Raw genomic sequence first — 13,913 nt, 5'->3', positions numbered from 1 at the left:
TTAGTTAGGTTTAAGTAGTTCTAAGTTCTAGGGGACTGATGACCATAGATGTTAAGTCCCATAGTGCTCAGAGCCATTTTTTTTTGACCAGTAATTTCACACCAAATATCAAGATGCTAGTTCATAATCATTGTAAAAACATCCATGATTAGGTAAATTAATGCCTATGTCCTATTCGTATGTAGTACCCCTCCTCTGAACTACACACTTCTGTGTAAATGTAATGTAACTTTTTCAATACAAATGTGTGTGTTTCTTAATCCTTTATGTCTGTATCTTATTTATGGCCATGAAAGTAGAACTTGTTACAATGTTTCGAAACTGTGTTTCATCAGTACATGGCCAACCATTGCATGGCACAGGATACACAAACTTTGGGTAATCTCATTTTACACTTATGTCCCACATACGCATGTTGAGCCACATATGATTGGCCTCCTGACAACGGTGTACCGGTGCCGTGTTCACAGACACTGCATACACATGAAACGACCTCAGACGTATGTGTGTTTCACCTGCACTACGTACATTAGGTTGTCCATACTCAGCTGTGTGCACGAAGACTCTCACAGCGGCACGGTTGTCTACCCGTGCAGTTTGCATACCCAAGCGCCGAGCCACATTGCACAGCTCTGCTACCCACACTACGTACCCTCACAGCTGCTCAGCATTGCTCTGGTGGCTCACGGTGCCTGTGGGCACTCTCACTCACTCTGATCTCTTACTTTCCCCTCTTTGTGGTAGTGTGTTGGGGATTTTGTAGCATTTTGGCTTTTACTCCACGTGTTTACTTGTGTGTGTGATTATTTCTCTGATTTTTGGGTGTCTGCGTAATGTGATGAATGTTCTGTGTGTGTCTGGTACTTGCCTGAGGTTGGCGAGATGATAGCTATTATGGGGAGGGAACAGGATTAGGGACTGGATATATGGATTTTCTCTTCGACTTATTCATTGAAGATCGTCATTTGGCGTTTGTGCTTGTCACGGGACGTGTCATACTGACCTAGGGAGCAGATGAGGTCATTTCCTGATCTGGAAGAGCTCTCATATAAGGCCCTTGCCAGTTCTTGGAAACGCTCTTTCAAGAGTGGGATTTCGGCTGTGGTGTGCAGATCGTCAGTGGGGAATCCCGGCAGTAGATGCAGTGCCCTCCTGAGGGCGCGGTTCTCCAGCCTCTGGAATTTGTCCAGATGCTGTTTCCCAAGAGAGGGCGTGCATACTCCATTACTGGCTGTCAAGGGCCTGATATACATTTACTCCTGCAGAGCAGGGAAGGGAGCTGCTTGTGTTGAGGACTGGGTATAGGATGGACACTCTGGCACAGACCTTCCTGTCGACCTCGTCTATGTGGGGTTTCCATGTAAGATGAGAATCCAAGGTTACACCAAGATACTTGGCTGTTCTGCATCAGGGGAGTTGGGTTCCATATAGGTGTAGGTGGAGGGAGAGGGGGCGTTGAGGTGGTCTGTGCTTTCTGAGTCTCCAGGTAATCAGCACAGCCTGTGTCTTCTCAGAGTTGATGGTGATGTGCCAATGGAGAGCCCAAGTTACTGTGTCATCTACAGCCCTTTGTAGCCTACAGGTGGTGAGGCCCTTGTTCGCATTACGTGTGTAGAAGGCTGTTTCATCTGCGTATTGTGCGGTGTGTACCAGGGGGGCCGTTGGTGCGTCCGCAGTGGACAAGCTGTACAATATGGGCCACAGAACTTATCTGTGCAGTACCCCAGCACGAATATGTCTTTTGGTGGAGGTGGCTGTTTCTACTTCAACAGAGAAAGTTCGATCCGTGAGATAATTTTTAATCTGCTTAACTATGCTGCCGGGGAACCCTTGTGTGTATAACTTGTAGAATGGCCCTCTATGCCATACTGAGTCGAAGGCTTTTGTTACGCCTAGTAGCACTATTTTGCAGTAGCCTCTGTGGTTGAAGCGCTCTGTGGCTGCTACAATGTCTCTCATGATCCATTGTGGGGCAGAGTGGTTCTGCCAGAATCCGAACTGGAAATCTGTTAGAAGTTTCTCTCTGGTAAGGTGTTCCTGTTGGGTATTAGCAGGAGGCGCTCATAGAACCTGATGAGAGTTGGCAAGAGGCTAATCAGCCTGTAGTGCTGTGGGAATAGAGGGTCTTTCCCTTGTCTGTGTATCTTGACCACTTCTGCATGTTTCCAGCCAGCTGGGAACTTGAGGAAACGAATAATATCATTGAAGACGTTCGCAAGGCGTGGTATCGCCGAGGATGGGAGGTTTTTAACTAACTGATTGGTGACACTGTCATCTCCTGGCGCCTTTTTTGTTGGAATGGATCTAATTAGTTTTGCCATGTCTTGGGGGGTGAAAAGTGGGAGTTCGTCTTCTGGGTCTTTCTCAGCATTGAGGAAGACAGCCAGTTGATGGTGAATCACCTATTCATGCTCATCGTCTTTGGGTTCTTCCGTCTGGAATTGCTTCTGGAAGGTATTGGCAGGGCATTGGCATTATCAGCATGGCTGTAGACCATCTCCCGCTCGCTGTGCAGGGGCGGCATTCTAAGGTGTTTTTTAGTGAATTATCTGGTAGATTGTCAGTGTGTGTGATCGTCTGTTTTGAGGGCTGAAAGGCGATTTTGCCATTGCTGGTTTCTGTGCTCATTGAGTGCTGCCTTCAGCTCTCTCTGTAGACGATTGAGCAGCCTCCTGGTGGCCTGATGTCTTGGGGCCTTCCACTGCTTTGCTGCTCTATTTTTGTGTCGAATTTGAGCTAGCAAATGTTCCAGGAGCTGTATTTGTGGGGGCGCCTGTCCCTTTGTGGGGGAATGGTCTCTTCTGCTACCTGCGGGATAGTGCCTGTTATGTCTTGTAGCACTTGTTCTACTGTTTCGGCAGTAGATGGCGGAGCGCGAATGGTATCAGTCCCAGTCTGTGCGTTTGTGTGATGACTGGTACTGTGGGAGTGCTACCCATTCTTCCACATTGACCTTGAAGATGAGAGCATTGTGGTCGGAGGACATTCTATTGACTGTCCTCGCAGCCACAAACACCGTGATCCTCCTAGCGAGAGGTATGTCTAATACATCGGGCCTACCTCCATTTTTAGAAAAGTGAGTGGACTTGACTAGACCCCATCTTTCAGAGTGGTGGTTGTGCGCTAGTTGTTGCAATTTGACACTATATCTCCCTTGTCGATCTCATCAATTTGTGGGGTCAATAGACTGCAACTACTTTTAGGGGTCCAGTGGCAGTGGTCACTTCTACTGCCACTGCTTCCATTTTATTTGTTGCTGGTATGTATACCTGGTGGTGAGGGAACCCCATTTTTATGTATATGGCCAATCTTCCACATTGGGTTGAACTGTCTACATGGTAACTATTGTAATTGGGAACTGTCACTTTGATTCCCAGCTTGAGGTGGGTTTCCTCCATCATGCGTATGTCGATTGAGAATTCATTCACGAATTTTCTGAATTTGACTACTTCATTGACAATGCCAACTGTGTTAAAGGCGCACATTGCCAGGCCTTGGATATTTGGTCATCTATCCATGACAGGATTTTGCTGCTACTGGTGAAGTCACAGAGGGGAGCGACTGCTGGGCTGTTGCCTGAAGGGCAACGAGGGTCTGCATATTTTGCCTATCTGCCTCCCCGAATTCCTTCATAATCTCCATGGCAAGGTTAATGGTCTGGACCATCATGCCTAATGGCTGATCTGAGGGGGAGCAGGGTTGGGGAACTGCTGGGGAGAGGTTTACACTCTCTGTTGCAGTTTATGTTATGGGTTCCCTAGAGCTTTCTCTGTTGGGGACCTGGTCATTATTGTTTTGTCTTAGCCAGTGTTGTTCTTGTGTTTGTGGTGATAGGGCTATACTTTTGTGGCTTCTTTGTGGAGAAATCACTTCAGTGTACTCGGAATGTCGGGTCTTTGGTTTAACCCAAGTCTTGTCTGTGAGTGTTTGATTTCTTTGTGTGTCTAGAGGTGGTGGTAGTGTTTTGTTTTTGTGTGTGTGTGTGTGTGTGTGTGTGTGGGGGGGGGGGGGGGAGGGCTTGCGCCATTTGCCTGCTATGTTTGTCTTTTATGGACCTCACAATCTTGATAACCCACAGCATTCTTTTTGCCACACAGCACGCAGCTTATTTGTGGGTCCGTGGGTTTGAGTGTACAGGACCTCGTGTCGTGGGCCTTGGCGCACTTCCTGCATCTTACTGCCATGGTGCAGTGTGCGCGATATAGTGTAATCCCTGACACCTTAAGCACTGTACCATCTTGCTTTTGCAGCGCAGTGGCTTGGTGATGAGTGGCGCAGCCAGGAACATTTTTATCTCATTTTGTTCTGGGGGATATCCAGCAGTGTGACTTGGAATAAAGGCCACTTGCTTTCAATTTTACCCATCTGCTGATCAGCCTTGACGACAAATCCCTGGGCAGTCAGGTCTGTTTTAATGTCCTGGTGGGACAGTCGTCTTGGGAGGTTTCTGATAACAATGTTTTTCTCTCGTGTTTTGTTGTAGGGAACGTGTAGTGGGGTATGTTTTTGCTGGTAAAAAGGGTCTTGACTGTATTGTAGTCTTCCAGTGTGTGTAGAGTTATTTTTATCTTGTCACCACCAGCAGGTTTTTCTTTTAAATTGTCTCCCCCGATTTCCGTTTTTAACAACTCAAAGAGTTCCTCGTAATTTCGAGGAAATTCCGCGACAATCACAGGTAGATGGTAGGTGACGTCTTTCTATGTTTGTGTTGCTATTATGTTGGTTTATGTTTCCTCTGGGTTATCAGACACCGCCTGAAACCTGTTCAGGGTGGATTCTACTCCCCAGGCTGCCAGAAGCTTTTCCTCGCTAACATGAAACCATCCGAATCCTGCCCGGTTATGCTGTTCCCTTCCAGGGCAATGGTTTCCTGGTTCCCTCCGAGGGCGAAAATGGTTGCTGTTGGGGTCATGGGCTCCTTGGAGGTTGAGAGAGTCGTTGAGGTAGGGTTGGTGGACCTCTTCTTGCTCTTTGTGTGTCCATCCTTGTGCTGCTTCTTTGCACGCCACTGTTTGGATGAAGTGGACTTGGGTGTGTGTGTGGGGGGGGATTTTAGGTATTTGAATTGAGTGGAGGTTTGGGTCGAGGCGGTGGGTTTGAGGAGGATTTCGATTGGCTGATGAGTCATCTGCTTGCCTTTACTCTGGGATGCTATGTAATTTGGGAGATTGTTTGTGACATTGGCAAGCAGGAGCAGACTTTAGGACAAAGGGAAGAGGGGTGGGATTGCAAGTACTGACTATGTGTGATGATGTTGGTGTTTTGTGGACTACAGCATTAGATGTGTTTGTAGCAATGTCCAGAGCAAAAAAGGGGGCTGCTGCCAGTGAAGAGCTAGTTACAACCGTCGTTGACACCGTTAGGTTACCTGGCTGTGGCTGCATTGCTGTGTCTATTGCGCTGGTAGACACAGAGGTCTGGCTGGCGGCGACAGAAACGTTCTCGTGGCCGGCTTCCAGGTGTTGGCCCACAATTTCCCTAACATGGGGGGGGGGGGGGGGGGAGGAGCAGAGCCTGATTCTGTGGCAGCTGGGATGCTCAAAACGGCCAGCGATGTGCCCCTTGGTAACAACAAGATGCGCCTTTTGTTGACAGTGGTAGAGCTTTGCAACCCCAAGGCACCACTAGTGCATGACATTCCAAAGTGGCAAAAAGATACAACAGTTCCGCTCTCAAGGCTTCATCGCCCTCAGATGGTCTTCCTGAGTGCCAAACTGTATTTTAATAAAAATGCAGTTGGTCGCTCCTGCGTCCTCAGTATGCCAAAGTTTCAGAGCTTTGCACACCCTCGAGACGTAATCTGGAAGCAGATCCCTATGTCTTGATGCAGTTTCGTATGTACTCCCGCAGCTCTGCACGTGGTCCGCACAGTACCACTGTCACCAAGCAACTGCTCGTGGGCAACCATGTGCCCACCGCTGATCTAACATAACAGTAGCGACACTTCGCCTCAATTTTGCTGTTTATGTGCCAGCAGCGTGCCAAGCGGTCAAAAAAAACTTACTATGCACCTGGCGTTCTCTTTTCTCGCCGCTTGGAGCGCTACTGTTGCTCCATCCAGCTGTCGAACGGCAACAACTTTTACAGCAGTGAGTGTTGCAACCATGGAGATAAGAATAAGGGGAGATGGCGCTACGTATCCCAGCCGTACTACATTTTGAAGCCATGGGGGCGTGGCTCGCTGCCATGACATTCTGACCAAAACATTGCCAGTGTGCTATAGCGCTGTGTGTATTAAAGTCGCTAATTGAACCATATACGCATGTAACATCAAATTTGTTGTTTCAAGGTTTTTCTTTAAAATAAAATCTCGTAATGGCGAAATTCCGCGTTTCTTCTGATTAAAAATAATTTTTAATGTAATATTACGAATAGCTAGTCTTCAATGTAAACGATACAATTTTGTTAATTCAGTAATAAACATGTATCACAAACTAGGGTTCTTTCTTTACTTATTCTTGCGATCATCTGATACAACCATCTGATTGGACGAAGCAATGCCAGATTTACAAAGTGACGACGTCCTCCGATTTTCGTGACATACGAACCAAAACTTCAGTTGCTTGAGTTCAGAATGATGTATTGTAGCAGCTATTTACTAATGTGTAACAGACTGATTGTGGTTCTGACCACCACATATATCTGAAAAGGTAACCAAATGATGTCTTTGTTGTTAATTATTTAAACAATGATGCAGCAGATAAATAAGTCTGATAAAATAACTCAATGTGAGTTAATGTGCAAAACTTCATTCTGTTGTCAAATGGAATAGAACTGCGGAGAATCCCAATAAATATAAATTAGGTGTTTGTTATACACAAAAAAGTTACTTTTAGTTTGGATAACATTGACCCTGAGGAAGAAAAAACTCTTCGCCATACAGTTCACACACACTTCAATACATACCCACATTTCTTCTCTTAAGTGGTATGCAGCAGCTCTAGTATGAGACTAGGGCACTTTTTTTAGTAACTAACAAATCAACTGCGGCAGCAGCACTTACATATGTCTGTTAGCCAAGGCAGTATAAGTGTTCCAAGTTCCATCTGTTACGGTAGTCATTTTAATATTAGTAAAGAGTTCTACTTATTGCTTATTTACCTTAGGTTCCAATTTCTTATTTTGGTATGGAAGAGATTTCTTAACAGGGTATAAACCATTCTACATTGAGCTTTGTTTATGTCATTCCCTATTTTACAATTTTCATTCTTTTAAATGCAAGCCTTTCTTGTCAAGCAGACAGGTATTTACAGTGGCACAAAACGAAATGATGAGGGATTGAGACAGATCGTGGAGCAAAACTTTACATCATAGTTTGAGGAGTGTGGAATGCATAAATATTAGGTATTATATTCAGAATTTTATTCCAGCAAAAAAGCTTTTCTTGGTCTGTTGTTATGCACTTTGTTGAATTGGTTGTTACAGGTATACAGAAAAATTATTACGTTTTCACTTAACCGACTTTCACAAGATTGTGGAATTTAAAAATAACACAGTTCTATGTAAACAAAAAATATATGAAATTGTAACAAACCCCACATAATTGCTCGTTGAGAATGAAAGAAATGTCTCAATCTCCTGACTGATACAAATGTAATACTATTTACCATTCCACATACATATGATTTATCACAGTGGTCTTGCATAAACCAGGAAAGTAGTCAAGCAAACAAACATAAGAAAATATGCAATCATTTATAAAATGTCTTACTACAGATATAAATGTTGTGGGCTGTAGTTTCTGTACAGCACATGGGTTACATTTCAATGGATTAGGGGAGAGACTGCTAGAAAATTTAGTGCCCAATGAAGTAGTGAAAAACCAATAACGCTCACCTGCGAACACTACTATCTCTCATTTTTAAGGGTAAACCACTGTCAGACTAGATCACAAAAAAAATATAATTTCTAATGACACACAAGCAAAAACCATAACATACCATACAATGATGGGAATGTATTTCAATGTGCCAATAATGAGGCAATTCTATTTCTCATTAATATGTTGTCACTCATGGAAACTTAATTAACAACACTGGCTAGAACATACTACAGCATACTCTGCCAAACAATGGCTAAATATTTCAAAAAGAAATGTATGTCCCATTTGGAAGCACACATATCACAAGCTATTGCAGAACTAGTACTGCATACTGGTATGGTGGAGTAGCAATCACTTGGAAACACTACATATAATGTAGTTCCAAATGTATGTTTGAGGAAGATATATTTGGAAGGTATTAGACACACACATAAAATTATAATTGTCTGACTCCATCACACACCAGGAACAAATTTTCATAGATTCACTGAATATGCTAGTACTATTAGTTTTAAGATACAGACATCAAAAACATTTTGTAGCTGGTTATAACAACATAGACATAACAGAAAAGGAAGAATGTGTATCATTTATTAATTACAATAAGGTTACATTCCCAGTTTGCCTCAATATAATGAGTGCTTTATACAAGATGCCTCACACACTAGACCTCTGTGTACAAATATCAGTTACCTACTGACCTTTAAAGAGTACCAGCTTTGTATAGGTTGTCCTGATTTTAGTATCATGCAATGCATCAGTTATTCTCTTGGCTGCATGTTTTTGCCGTGTCAGGAGGTATCGTGTGGCAATTGCTTTAATCAGCAGTATCATATGATTGTCCAAGGGATGCTGATTTTTCATGTGGTCTGCTAACTCCTTAAACACTGGCTTGAATATGAATTCACTAAACATCTCAGACAGACATTTGGAAAACTGATTTTTCAAAGGAACTTTTGAATTGCCTGTAGTATAGCACCTAAACACTTTTCCTGCGCGCGCGCGCGCACGCGCACGCACACACACACACACACACACACACACACACACAGATGTCAACAACATCATTCGATGGTAAAACCAACCATCCCTTACTCTTTCTATGAATGAGAGAATAAGCAACATGGCTACCATCCCCTCTCAAGACGGATAAACATGGTTTTTTCTAAGTGATTCACCACAAATCCAGCTAGGCCTATATATACAACAATATGGACTGCCAGTTCAGAGAGATAAGTTACAGTAGCATTTCCGTGCTTAGTAACTGCCACCGTTCCGAAGTGTTATTTATGTGATCTTCAACATTGGAACTGCTGAAAGTAAGAATGGGAATATCTTCCAAAGTTATATCTTTCTGATCTACGGATCTCACTATGAATTAGTAGCCTCTTGTATGATGCAACAAACTGGCGAGCAGTGGGGTTGTTATTCCAACCACCACGACTTCAGATGGCACTAAAAAACATTTCCAAGTGGTCCTGAGAACATTTGTAAAGAGGTAGAAACTTCAATAGAAAAGCAGAGTGTGTCCCTCCTACATTTTTATACATGTGTAAAACACTGGGTATACACACCAGGAATCCAATAAACCCTGTCTTTCTATTTGAGTCAACAACTCTCATTGCTTGAGGATTTGGACCAACAGTGAGTTCCTTGATGTACTTCTGTGCCTTTAAAAGAAATCCCTCTACAGCACTAAAATTTGCTGTACTTAATGCCTGCTTGAAACCACTTTGTAAAAGTGTCCTGGAATTGCAGACATCAAAGAGACAGTTGAAAATGCGTATAAATTTTACTGTTGCAGATGCCTGTTCAAAACCTGGAAGTTTCATATCACAACAGTACTGTATGGCACCTGCCACGGAATTGCTAAGCAGCTGAGTAGCCAGTGTCACCTTCATTTTATTTTTAAAAAAATTAAGGTGACGGGCAGTGATCTTGTTGCCTATGTGGAGCCCTTCCTTGACCTGCAATTTATGTAACAGTTCCAAAAAATGCCAAGAAATGACACCACCTTGCTCATCCCAAAGAAATTTTTTCTCCCCTAAAGTGTTGTGCTCAAGTTTCAACATATGTGGAGGGTCTAGGAAAAATGACATTTCATGATCATTCCCTTCAACGGGTCGACAGAAGCGTCCGATCCCACGCGCCATATTTGTGACGTCATGGGTCAAAGCAGACGGGTGGGATCGGGCGCTTCCGTATTTCCAAAAGCACACTAGAACACGTTAAAACTGTTGCAGGCACAAGGAGCCATCATTACTTCTCTCCAGCGGACTCTGAAAATGTGCAGATGAGCAGACTGTCCGGTTATAACTATAGGTTCATGCACAACATGTCTTCACAGTGTGTCTGACTCAAGATTCAGAAGCAAAAGCAGCAACATACAACCAGGTTGCTATGTTATTGCTGTTTATGATGACAAATGGATGTGTTGCACCAACAAATGGCACTACGTTCTCTTGCTTGTTGTGTAGATTAGATTAGATTAGGCTAATACTAGTTGCATGGATCAGGAATACTATATTTTATAATGATGTGGAACGAGTCAAACCCCCACAATAATAATATGCTTCCCCCTGTCTGACAGGTGGAACAACTCTTCTCACTTCACAGTAATGGATGTGCAGAGAAGTGTAAATAGTGTGCAGATGAATAGTAAAGTATTGGAAACTGCACTGTGGGTAAGTACTAGTCAGTTCTTGCACTTTATGGATAAAGAAAATAAAAAATTATTATAGGCCTAATGCAAAAAAAATTTTACTGTATTTTCTACATAAGCAAATAAGCATAACATTCTTAATGTAAGAGTTAATGTTACATTCATATAATTAGACTTGTATGAAAAAAACTTTCTGGTTCTTGGCAACTGACTTGTGACTGTCACATCTGATGTTGTTGCAGGTGTTGGTGATGGTGCTTTTGATTCTCCTTGGTTTGCTGTACCTGATTCTGATGATCAAGAAATCACACAAAGGTATAGTTATTTGCAAGTTTACGTAATTTGTTGTGAGATGCGGGTTGCAATTTCTGGGTCACGCCACCCTCTTTCACAAGTCATAATTCTGGAACAAATTGGCAGGGGTAACTAATAAATTCACTTAAAAGCAAAAACTCGCATGGAATTGATGGCATTTCCAGCAAAATACTGAAAGCTTGTTCCCAACAGATAAGTAGCATTCTCAGCCACTTGTGTAATAGCTCTCTGAAACAGGGCATTTTTCTTGATAGACTGAAATATGCTATTGTAAAATTTTTGCATAAAAAAGGGGATAAGTCTGATGTCAACAACTATCATCGAATCTCTCTTCCAACAGTTTTATCCAAAATTTTTGAGAAAGTAATGTATTTAAGAGTAGCTTCACATATCTGTAAAAATGTCAGTTTGGTTTTCAGAAAGGCTTTTCAACAGAAAATGTCCTTTGTTGTTTTTAATATATATTAATGACTTGCCATTCTATATTCATGAAGATGCAAAGCTAGTTCTCTTTGCTGAGGCTTCTCCTCCCTCCAGAGAGGCGTCTCCTCTCTTCGGGGAGGCGTCTCTTCAACTTCTGACTGTTTTCTAGAATACTTTTCATTCAGTTTGATGGTAATACAATCTTTCTGTACTCTTGGTTGCCCTGTTTCCCTATTAATATTATGACAAACTGTTATAATTGTATTATGAGAGTTGCTGATCTCAAACGTGATACACATACTTCTAGACTTCTTAATAACGTTTCTTAATACAGTACAGTAGTTTGTATAATATTACACTGTTTCTGGATCATTACTCTTTCTTGTTGCTAGATACAATTCCCTTTTCCGATTACAAGATATTTTCACTCCTTTAGTAATCCATGGTTTCTTACAACTATATTTAACTAGTTTCTTGGTGAAACAGCTTTCAAATACATTTACAAATGTGTCATGAAATGAGTTATATTTTAAATTAGTGCTGGGTTCCGTGAATTATATTTGGCATAGAGGGCACCTACAATATGTACCCTTTAACATATTACATATTTTTAATCACATTTTGGAATTTTTTATTTTGCTTCAGGAATATGTTCTTGGTGTTTTGATTCATGGAGTGTGTTCTCTAAATGGATGTTACTGGGTTGTAAAAATTTCACTGGACTGTGTGGAATAGTTCCAAAGTTTTTAAGACCTGAAGTTGGGTCTGAAGACAGATTGCCAGATGCGGGTTGCAAATTCTGGGTCACGCCACCTTCTTTCACAAGTCATAATTCTGGAACTAATTGGCAGGGGAAACTACTAGACATTGTATATTAATTACAAATTCTGTCTCAATTATTGAATACATTTTTATGCTAATATTTATTGACCACCAAAATAATAATCTTTAAGTAATAATGCAGGCAGATTTCAAATATGTAGCAAAATTTCTCATAAATTGTCAAAGAAGGGTATTACACAATAATTATTAATTGTTTCAATCACTAAAACAATTATGTCCTGTAATTGAGTAATTTGTCCATGAAAAAAAAAATTTAATTAAATTTATTCTCTCTCTCTCTCTCTCTCTCTCATAGGAGTACACGAATTCTGATCGAGATTCATCAACAAACACAGGAAGACGGACGACCACCACTCGAATCCAGGAAGAAGTATAACAATTCATGATATTGCAAAGGCATATCCATTAGCATTTACCTCAAAGAATATAGTTTCTGGCTTCCATTGTAATAGTATTTGGCTGTTTAATCCTGTGTAGGAACTTCTCGGTACGGCAGGTGGTCTTGGTATATTGTAGAAGGGTTTGACAATGTCGACACATGTTAAGTAGTGACTATAGGCAACTCTGAATGGTACGGGGAGAATATTGTGGAGGGATGATCTCATTTCAGAGCTTGACTTGAGAAAGCCTGGTGCTACTAGCATTCCTTTGCTTTACACTTTTGTATGTAAGAACAGCTGCAGAGGTGGTATTGGCCGAAGGGCTCTTGCACTCGTGTTTACTCTGTGAGCACCCCAAATATTGCGCGGACGAGACAAAGGCTGAGGCGTCTTCGAGTGTACAAGGATGGACTGAGCGTGTCCGTCGTTTCCGTAGTGTAGCGGTTATCACGTCTGCTTCACACGCAGAAGGTCCCTGGTTCGATTCCGGACGGAAACACTTTTTCATCATTTTAAACAAGACATACCGACAAGCATTTGCTACGTTCTGTACCTAAAGCTTGGCAATCAGCTTCATACGTCGGACCAGAGGGTCAGTTCTTTACAGCAAATATGAAATTCACTTTACATTGACGGGCAGCTTTTTGCGCTGACTCAGCCACCTACGTGCGACCAGTTTGCACAAAACTGCCGGAGTTGAGGAATTCTAGGAAGTGGTTTGTGTCTTTGTTGTAGGATACATATTTCGATTACCTGGGTACTGTTTCTCCTGCTTCTCCTTGTCTCTGTGAGGGTAGCTACATACCCTTACTTCTAACACACGACGCCCTAGAATCTCTCCACTGACGTCCTCCAGAGAAAACGAGTGCAAGAGCCCTTCGGCCAATACCATCTCTGCAGCTGTTCTTAAATACAAAAGTGTAAAGCAAAGGAATGCTAGTAGCGGTATATGCCCATTCAATCGTGATATTGGTTACTGGAGTTGAAATACCTTTCTTTTGCGGCTTTGAAGCCTACAGTGCCATGGCCAAAATGGATATCTTTGTGGATTTTGAGTGGTAAGTGATGGTCCTGGGTAACTGTTGAGTGGTAAATTAGTGAAATCAAAGTAAAGTAGAAATTAGAATATAAATGAAAAACTTGGTTTAGTTTAGAGAGTTACATACTGACATTCAGCGGGCAGAACAGCAGAACAGAAGAGACAATGACCGTGAAGTCAGCAAGTTCCACATAAGCGGGCGCTGTCGATTCAGCCGTCAGGGCATCGCCCGACCGGCTCACGTGCTTCTCAGTTGTCGCATGTGAGCAAAGGCCCTCGCCTACATTCCAAGAGCCAATGACCGACGTTAAGAAGATTCTTCGGGAAGCTTCTCAACGTGACAGAAGAGGCAATGGCCGTGAAGTCGTTCACCTCCAGTGAACTGAAGTGAAGTGAATAAATACGCGAGACGCGGTGGGCCCGACAGAA

The 13,913-nt window shown here is 42.4% G+C and overlaps 1 protein-coding gene and 1 non-coding gene across 2 annotated transcripts in view; one reads left to right on the top strand and one right to left on the bottom strand.

The window, feature by feature from the left end:
* Positions 1-13,913, bottom strand: part of LOC126162457 (uncharacterized) — a 43,965-nt gene that overhangs the window by 15,761 nt on the left and 14,291 nt on the right. The window lies entirely within an intron of this gene.
* Positions 12,872-12,944, top strand: Trnav-cac (transfer RNA valine (anticodon CAC)). Its single transcript has one exon. It is a non-coding gene; the product is annotated as a tRNA-Val (tRNA).

The sequence above is a fragment of the Schistocerca cancellata genome, chromosome 2 (assembly GCF_023864275.1).
Source record: "Schistocerca cancellata isolate TAMUIC-IGC-003103 chromosome 2, iqSchCanc2.1, whole genome shotgun sequence".
NCBI lineage: Eukaryota > Metazoa > Arthropoda > Insecta > Orthoptera > Acrididae > Schistocerca > Schistocerca cancellata.
This window is presented reverse-complemented; position numbering and strand designations above follow the sequence as displayed.